Below are 9,688 nucleotides of genomic sequence, written 5' to 3' on the forward strand. Positions count from 1 at the left end.
TGGTTATTTTCCTATTAGACATAGTATTTCTCTTTAGGGAAAAAAATTTTTTTTTCTCTATGTCACTAATGACTTTTGTCAGTACAGGTTTTGAATATTATCACATGCCTTGCTGGCAAAAATTTTATCATGCAGTTTATCTCATTTAACCTATTAATAGAGTAAACTACAATAATTTATATACTAACATTAAGGCACAATATAATTATCAGGAATATTAAGATGGGGTGAGATCAGGTCAGGTTGATTTGAATATAGTGCTGGAATTACATATTTAGTTTACAATTAAATATTTTATGTTATTGAATACTATTAGATATCAAAATTACATAGTTCTTCTAAAATAAATAGAATAGGCTCTCTACTTCTCCTGTGTGACAAGCAACTATGGCTCCTTGTGCAGTGCCAGCCAGAACTCTGAGATAAAATGAAGGTTGGAGTGAATGGATATGACCATATTGGGCACCTGCTTTAAGTCTGACAAAGTGGATACTGTCGCCATCAATGACCCCTTCATTGACCTCAACTACGTGTTCTACATGCTCCAGTATGATTCTATTCATGGCAAATTGAAAGACACAGTCAAGGCTGAGAACGGGAAGCTTGTCATCAACGGAAAGCCCATCTCCATCTTCCAGGAGCAAGATCCCATCACCATGAAATGGGGCGATGCTGGTGCTGAATGTGTTGTGGAACCCACTGGTGTCTTCACTACCTTGGAGAAGGCTGGGGTTCACGTGAAGAGTGAAGCCCACAGGGTCACCATCTCTGCGGACGTCCCCATGTTTGTGACGGGTGTGAACTATGACAAGTACAACTCCCTGAAGATTGTCAGCAATGCCTCCTGCACCACCAACTGCTTGGCCCCCCTGGCCAAGGGCATCCATGACAATTTTGACATCGTGGAGGGACTCATGACCACAGTCCATGCCATCATGGTTACCCAGAAGACCGTTGATGGCCCCTCTGGGAAGCTGTGGCATCATGGCCAAGTGGCTGCCCAGAACACCATCCCTGCTTCTCCTGCACTGCTGAGGCTGTGGGTGAGTCATTCCTGAGTTGAATGGGATGCTCGCTGGCGAGACCTTCTGTGTCCCCACCCTCAATGTGTCGGTTGTGGATCTGACTTTCCCCTGGACAAAGCTGCCAAATACAATGACATCAAGAAGGTAGTAGAACAGGAATCAGAACGCCCCCTCAAGGACATCCTGGGTTATAATGAGGACCAGGTTGTCTCGAGAAATTAACAGTGAAGTTCACTCTTCTACTTTTGATGCTGGGGTTGGTATTGCCCTCAGCGGCCACTTTGTCAAGGTTACTCCCTAGTATTACAATGAATTTGTTTATAGCAACAGGGTGGTGGATCTTATCGTCAACATGGCCTCCAAGGAGTAAGAACCCCTGGACCACCAGCTCCAGGGAGAAGAGAGACCCTAGCTACTGGGGAGTCCTTGCCCCAAATTGATCCGCCAACTCACTGCAAATCTCCTGACTTCCAGTTTCCAACCCAGACCCCTGAAGAAGGGGAGGGGCTTAGGGAGCCATACCTTGTCATGCATAATCTATAAAGTTCACTGTACCCAGCCAAGAGAATAAAAATAAAAAGTAAAATAAAATAAAAATTTTCTTTCACTGTCTATGTTGTAAAATTGCTTAAACAGCAGCAAATGTATTTGTTAAATATTTAAAAACTAACTGAACCTAAAAATTTTAATTTGATTCACTTTTTTGTTCATCTTATTAATAAGGAGTATTAAAATAGATACAATTCCAATTAATGAGGCTTTTTCATCAATTTTTCTAGAAAATGATTCAATTTATACAAACTTTAATTTCTAGTAGCATATTGTTATAAAAATCACTGTAATTGTTTGTTTTCTTTCTCTCTAAGTGATTTTGTATTTTTTTTAGTCCTTATTACAAATATGTGTATTTTCTCTTTTGTCTTTTCTTGATTAGTCTGAGTAGTTTATCTCTTTCATTGTTTTTAAAGAATTAGTTCTTACATGCATCAGTTTCTAAATTTCCAGTGTTATATTAATGTCTCCTTCTCTGTCCAAAATAACATTTATTTTTTCCAATTTTGTGAGTTTGTCCTAATGATTTTATTTTTTATAAAAGCACTAATGTGATTTTTTCATATAATATATAATATCTTTATTGCAATTATTTTCTAGAATAAGTACTAACTCCTAGACTTTCTCATTTGTGGTTATTATTATTTGCTTTGTCTTTGGTTAACTGGATTATATCTTTTTATTTTGTTTTGTTCTGAAGCACAGTCAGGCTCACAGATTGATCATGCACAGCTTCACAAATAGAATACCATCCATACATACAACAATGTGAACTCTTGGTGAAAACTCCTGAACTCTTTTCATCTTTCTGTTGCTTTCTCAATTTCTGTTTCATTTAGTCTATGTTCTCAAATAAATAAACTTATTTGAGAATAATACTTTGAACTGCTTTCTAGAAGTAATCTTCTGATAGGCTCTTTTGTGGAAAATGTTCTATTTCTTATACTTTGTTCTAAATTTTGTATTGGTGTCTTGTATGTTTTTTTCTTATTGTTTATCTTTAAACATGGAAAGTCCTATCCCCAACTGGCCATTCCTCCAAAAACTATGAGTAGAATATCCTTGGATCTTCCCTTGGCACTTTGTTAAGGAAACACAATTCTTGTTCTCTCACTTTTTTATGAGCAGACTCTTAACACAGGCAATACAAAAAGTAAACTCCTGAGCCAAACCTCCACTTGTTTCAGTCAAGCCAATCTTAATATGACAGACTGACACTTCCAATTGCTCCAACAAGTGAGATTCATATGTTAGAAATTATTGTTTGTGTGCCTCCATCTCTCAGACCTATATCACTCTTAACACAAAATATCCTCTGTAACTTACACTCACCAGGGCTGCTCTGCCTCTGCAGCTCTCCACAAACATTTCATGCAATAGGGTGAATAAATTCATCTGAGGAAGTAACAAGAGGGCCATTTATTTCTAGGGCCCAAGCCTAGTTGCCAACCCAGGGGGAAAAAAATAATGCTAAATTCCATCCTAGATTACTGGTTTATCAATTGATTCAGAATCTGGAAGGTTATTAATCAAGTTTCCTTGAAACCTTGAAACTCTTGATAAAATAGATTGTCTGCTCTTCTTATTTGACTAAAAGAGATGGAAAAGGAGCTAGGGACACAGGAGGATAAATTATGGAAGCAAATAAGTATTCTCAATGAATTTTGAAAACTCACGAATTTTAGGGCATTTAATTTTAGTTGAGAATATATCATCTTCCATGAATAATGATGTATGGGTGAGAGGTTTCTCTCAGAATGTATTTGTTCTCCCACTTTTGGGTCAGCCGTACTCTAATTTTAAACTTACAGATTGTATGGTTATTGAGGAAATGCTAAGGTGGCCTCAGGGAGATTTAAGAATACTGCTTAGTCTCAAAATACTGGATACAAAGCACTGAGACACTGATAATACTGTGCTTCCTCTTAAGATAAGATTATGTTATAATTATATAAACTCCATATGCTAAGAAGGATAACAAACATGAACTAGTTAACTATACAGATGATAAAAAGAAATAGCATAAGATGATTGAAACTAGTAAAATTAATCAGGAAAATAATTTTGACAGAAATAATTTTGTCATAGGAATATTAGGAGAGTGAATATAACTACTGGGATAATAGGCTAGAACTTATGATTAAAAGAAAAAATCTGAGAAGAGAATAACATTCAATTCTTGTTGGGAGAGTAATAGAGGTTAAAATGCAAGGAGCTTATATTAAGCTTATACAAATGTTTCTTGAATTGAAGAGCAGTTTTAATCTCCTTTATCCCCAGAGACTGAAGAAAAATATTAAAAAATGACTAAGGTAAATTTAGAATAAAAATTATTAAAATGGTATATGCTTTATACTTGGACATATAGTATGCTTTGTAGGATGTCAAATGGAGATCTAAAATTCAATATTCAAAAGGAGATATCTGCCTTCCAAAAAATGTATTTTCTTTTTTTAACTCATATATATATATTTATTATTATATTATTACAGTTGTCCTATTTTTTTCTCCCCTTTATTCCCCTCTGCCCTGCACCCACTTCCCACCAGTATTCCTTCTCCCTCTTAGTTCATGACCATGGGTCGTACATATAAGTTTTTTGGCTTCTCCATTTCCTCTACTCTTTTTTACCTCCCCCTGTCTGTTTTGTACCTACTATTTATGCTTCTTATTCCTTGTACCTTTCCCCTCATTCTCCCCCTCCCCTTCCCCTCTGATCTCCATTTCTGTGATTCTGTTCCCATTACAGTACTTTGTTTAGTTTGTTTTTGTTTTTGTTTTGTTTTGTTTTAGGTTCAGTTGTTAATAGTTGTGAGCTTGTTGTCATTTTACTGTTATAGTGTTTATCTTCTTCTTTTTCTTAGATAAGTCCCTTTAACATTTCATATAATAAGGGCTTGGTGATGATGAACTCATTTAACTTTATCTTGTCTGGGAAGCACTTTATCAGCCCTTCCATTTTATATTATAGCTTTGTTGGACAGAGTAGCCTTGGATGTAGGTCCTTGCCTTTCATGACTTTGAGTACTTCTTTCCAGCCCCTTCTTGCCTGCAAGGTTTTGAGAAATCAGCTATTAGTCTTATGGGAACTCGTTTGTAGGTGAGTCTCTCCTTTTTTCTTGCTGCTTTTAACATTATCTCCTTATCTTTAATCTTGGGTAATGTAATTATGATGTGCCTTGGTGTGTGCTTCCTTGGGTCCAACTTCTTTGGGACCCTCTAAGCTTCCTGGATCTCCTGGAAGTCTATTTCTTTGGCCAGATTGGGGAAGTTCTCCTTCATTATTTCTTTCAAATAAGTTTTCAATTTCTTGATAGTCCTCTTCTCCTTCTGGCACCCCTATGATGTAGATGTTGTAATCTTTAAAGTTCCCCTAAGGTTTCTAAGCCTCTCCTCAATTTTTTTGAATTCTTGTTTCTTCATTTTATTCTGGTTGAATATTTATCTCTTCCTTCTGCTCAACTCATTGATGTGAGTCCTGGTTTCCTTCCCTTTACTGTTGATTTTCTGCATATTTTTCTTTACTTCACTTTGCATAGCCTTCACTTTTTCCTTCATTTTGGGACCATACTCAACCAATTCTGTGAGCATCCTGATTACCAGTGTTTTGAACTGTGCATCTGATAGGTTGGCTATCTCTTCATCACTTAGTACTATTTTTGGAGCTTTGATCTGTTCTTACATTTGGGCCATATTTCTTTGTCTCAGTGCGCATGTTACATTGGAAGAAGCAGCAGAGCCTTAAGTTTTCACCAGGGCAGGGTAACCCACTTCACTGCGTTGTGACACTGTGTGAAAGGGAGGAGTCCGAGAGGGAACATTGTCACTTGCTCAGCTCTCCACCAGCTTTCAGTCACTTCCCCTGCTACCCACAAGGAAATTGGGCCCTTCCAGTGTTAATTTCCAGGTGGGTGGGTTTGTGTATGTTCTAGGATCACGTGTGCCTCTTCAATAGACTCTCCTGTGAGGCTGGGAGTTTCTCCTGCTGCCACAACCCCTGCAGGTTTTTACCTCCAGATGTTTTGAGGCTTTCTTTTCCCACTCTGGAATCCTGGATTGTGTGGTCTGCCTCGCTCAGCAGCTGTTTCTCCAGTTTATCTACATGCAAATGTGAGACAGCCCAGTCCTCTAGCTACCTTGTGGCACATCCTCTTTGCCAGGGCTGCCGGTCTCCACTCCTCCTACCCATCTGGATGAATGTTTCTTCTTTAATTCCTTGGTTGTCAGACTTCCATACAGTTTGATTTTCTGGCAGTTCTGGTTATTTTTTGTTTTTAAATTTTTTGTCCTTCTTTTGGTTGTATGAGGAGGCAAAGTGTATCTACCTATGTCTCCATCTTAGCCGGAAGCCTCCAAGAACTGTATTTTCAAATGAGAATGGATTAATGTCTAGGAAAACATATGAGAAGCAGATATCCAGAGACGCTAAATGTTGATAAAATTTCTCAAGGGACCATAAAGCATTGATGTCATCAACAAGAATAGAGCCAGTTCTAAGAAACCACTGAATATCTCAGAACTTCTTCCCCTTTATCTAATGATTTCATGTTGGTTTCCACCACTCAGACTTCCAAGTCCTTAGTCAGAACTTCTGTCATTGCCAGAGAGTAGTTCAAGTGACTGTGCTATGCTTATATTGCTCTACTGTTTTGGAAAAAACTAGTACTGGCTTAGAATCCAAGGAAGTGTACTAAACAGTTCTCAAGGCACCTTTAATTCTATCACTATTCTGTAAATTATGTTAAATCTGTTCTCTACACTTTGAGGGATATAGATGGTTTGGACAGGTTTAATGCAGATATAGATAACCATTATTTTTTGAAGTCTTAGTAGTAATACTGCCAAAATCAGAAAAAGAGCTTTCAAAATGGAACTAGAGATTCTCAATCTCCTAGAAAATAACTTTATCTTCCTCATTTTTTTGAATCAGTTGCTAAAACTCACATGTCAAGGAATCATTGTGATTTTTTTTTTTTACTTTTAAACATTTAATTTTCTTCTTTGGTTAAATCTAAATAAATACTTCCTGATTAGAAGGGACAGCTAGCTATTTGAACAGGTGGTTGCAGAAGATTATGGAATAGCTTCTTAGGAAAACAGTCCTAAGTAGATACACAGCCATCTGTCAGATAAATTGTTTAAAAATTCTTATGTGTAGGAAAAATTTTGAAATGGGCTCTTAATGGTCCATGTATTGACATTTTCAAAAATGGAACCATGTGTCAGGTAAAAATAGGGAAGTGTTAAATAGTTCAATGCACTTCTTAACAACAATAAAAAATTGTTCTAAATCAGAGTTGTCCAAAGTGAGCACCCTGAATTCTAAAATTAGAATTCTAATACATGTCATTAATTAAAAGGGAACATTGGAAAATACAACTGAAAAATTCTTGATTAAACAAAGTTAAAGGAGTTTTATTTTTGTTTGTTTTATGTTAGAAATCCTCAGAGCCTTCAGGACATTTTATATATATAAAAATACAAATACATATATTTGTACTTATTTATATATAAATTAGTGTTTATTTATATATTCATATATAAGTTTATATATAAATATATAAATTTATATAGGATATATAAAATGTGACTTGTTAAGTAAGAAGTGAATTCTGGAGAAAACTGACCATGAAGATAAAGAATTTTGAACTGAACAACAAAAAAAATCTAACCAGGATTCAGAATAAGAAATATAAGCTTCATACCATTCCCAAAACCTTCTCAAGATTTAGAGATTGAGACAGATGGGACAGAGATCAGCACTCTTGCCTCAATCTTCTGTGAGACAGGGAGTTCCTCCGAGGTCCTGATCCTTCCTGCTCCATCCTGTCACCACATCATTTTGAACAGAAAAGAAATGAGAAGAAATTACTGAAAGAAAGCAAGTGTGTATATTCTGGATGTTGTAGTCCCCATGTACTGAACTATAGACCAGGGACAGAGAAAACAGAAATCACATAACTGAGCATCCCTGAAATCATGGTTTAACAAGATTTCAAACCATGCACTATACCAGTGCAAGAACAGATGCGGGTGGAGGGGATTGCTCTCTCAGTAGAGCTGAGAGTACACTGGGAATGAGCCCAGTAAAACAGATGAATAGGGTTGAGAGTCCTACAGATTAAATTAGGAATACAATAGTGATAATTAAATTCACATTAGAGACAGTTAAAGGCAAAACTAATGTTGAAGAACATTTGATGAGACAAAAGCAAGAGACAGACTTGCTTTGCATTTTTTACCAATCTGTTGTATAAAATCTTCACCTTCTTGTTAAAGTAAATTTACCTTTTTATTCTTAAAATAAATGACTCCTTCTACTGTGAAGTATCTTCAGTTTTATATTAGTGTTGTTTTCCATGAATTTTGCAACACTTTCTTTTCATTTTTTTTTTATTTCTTTAGCTTTTGTGTCACAATTTTTTTAAAGCATAGCTTTGGAAAATACAATATGGCCACAGTTTTTCCTTATTTGGGGGAACAGTGAAAGTAACAAACCTTGGTGGTCACTGGAACATATTTTAAAAATAGTATTTAACATATGTTCAGTAAAATAATTAGTGGTAACTTTTGCTTTTTATTCTGGCCAGCTTATTTTTTATCAAATGATTAAATAGCATGATGCTTGAAAGAATGTAAATTGGTGGAAGCTTCACATTTTAAAAAAATAACAAAGCAAAATATATTAGATTCAGTAAGATGAAATTTTTAAATTATTTTTTACTTACTCTCCTTTGATTATATTAAACAAAGAGTCTATCTTGGCTGCTGATTATATAGCTTAACAGAACATATACAGAAGATTTAAGAGTAATTGTTGAGATTAAGCTAAATTTGAATAGTGAATATGACAGCTAATAAATCCAATGGCACCTTAGGCTTCTATCAAAATGGAAAGTTAAGAAGTAGAAGAATATCAATCTGCTTTCATATTATGCTAGTTGGAATATGGTGGAAATTCTGTGCTCAGTTCCGCGTTCAGCTCATTTCAAGAGGACCTTTAACATACTAAAATGTGACCACCATTGTGAAGATTCAAAATCATTACAGGAAGTGGAGATTTATTAGAGATTGCAGGTTTTAATAAGGACTATGCAATCATTTCACAGTGCTACTATGTAGTGAATTTTGGTTTTGGTTTGTTTTACTCAACAAACTTTCATTGGGAGCTTAAGCTGGACTAATATCTGGAACAATAAAAAAACATGGAGTATGTTTTTTCCAGTCATGAACACTTACACAAGTAACAGTGATATAATGTACAATATGATCAGCTTCATTAGATATATTCATATCTATGTTTGTGCTACCAAAGAAGTCTATGTAAATTCTTTGCTCTTCAATTTATAATGAAAGAAAAACATACTACAGTAAAACTTTTTTCGAACATTTTATATTTTTTTATTGTTTCTCAACCTATTTTTTATTATTGTGCCCCTATGGAAAACCTATTTTAATTTTATTACTTTAAATTTCACTTACTATCTACTTGTAAAAGATATTAAATATTAAAAAAGAAGATCTTGGCAAATATTTTTGAGTTTTGGATCACCACAATCTATTGTAATATTTAAGATTTTTTTGGTCTACTTTCTTCTCCTTCACCCAAACTAATTTTGTCTTCTTGAGACAATAGTATTCCCATTGAAAATGTATGCTTTACAAAGTCTATGCTTCATATAGTCACACAACATCTTATTAATTTCTCTCTCCCAACCTCTATTCATACTGTTCCTTCAGTGAGAGCTGCTTTTCTCTCTTGTAATTTATATAAAACATGCCCATACCAGGGACATAATTCTAAATTTCCTTTCCTTGTTAACATTTATTTATGATAATGCACATTTAAAATTTTATTTAAATGTATTTTATTTGTTTACTTTACATATTTAGTTTTAAATAATTATTGCATTATGAAGATCAAATAAGACTACATACATAAAGCAAATACCAAGTGAGCACATAGTAGCAAAGCAAAAATTGATACCTATTACTTCCTTATAATACCTTTATAACTTGTCTTACTATATTATATATACATACAAGCTATAAAACTATTTTCTTATCATTACTTCAAATTGGATGTTTTATTATAGTAAAATTATATAATT

General features: G+C 34.8%; 1 pseudogene; it reads left to right on the top strand.

Moving 5' to 3' along the window:
• Positions 1-449: 449 nt before the first annotated feature.
• LOC129065448 (glyceraldehyde-3-phosphate dehydrogenase-like) lies at positions 450-1,395 on the top strand (annotated as a pseudogene).
• Positions 1,396-9,688: the final 8,293 nt, after the last annotated feature.

Source organism: Pteronotus mesoamericanus, unplaced genomic scaffold, assembly GCF_021234165.1.
Source record: "Pteronotus mesoamericanus isolate MK-2021 breed Mesoamerican mustached bat unplaced genomic scaffold, CSHL_Meso_final contig_179, whole genome shotgun sequence".
Lineage (NCBI taxonomy): Eukaryota > Metazoa > Chordata > Mammalia > Chiroptera > Mormoopidae > Pteronotus > Pteronotus mesoamericanus.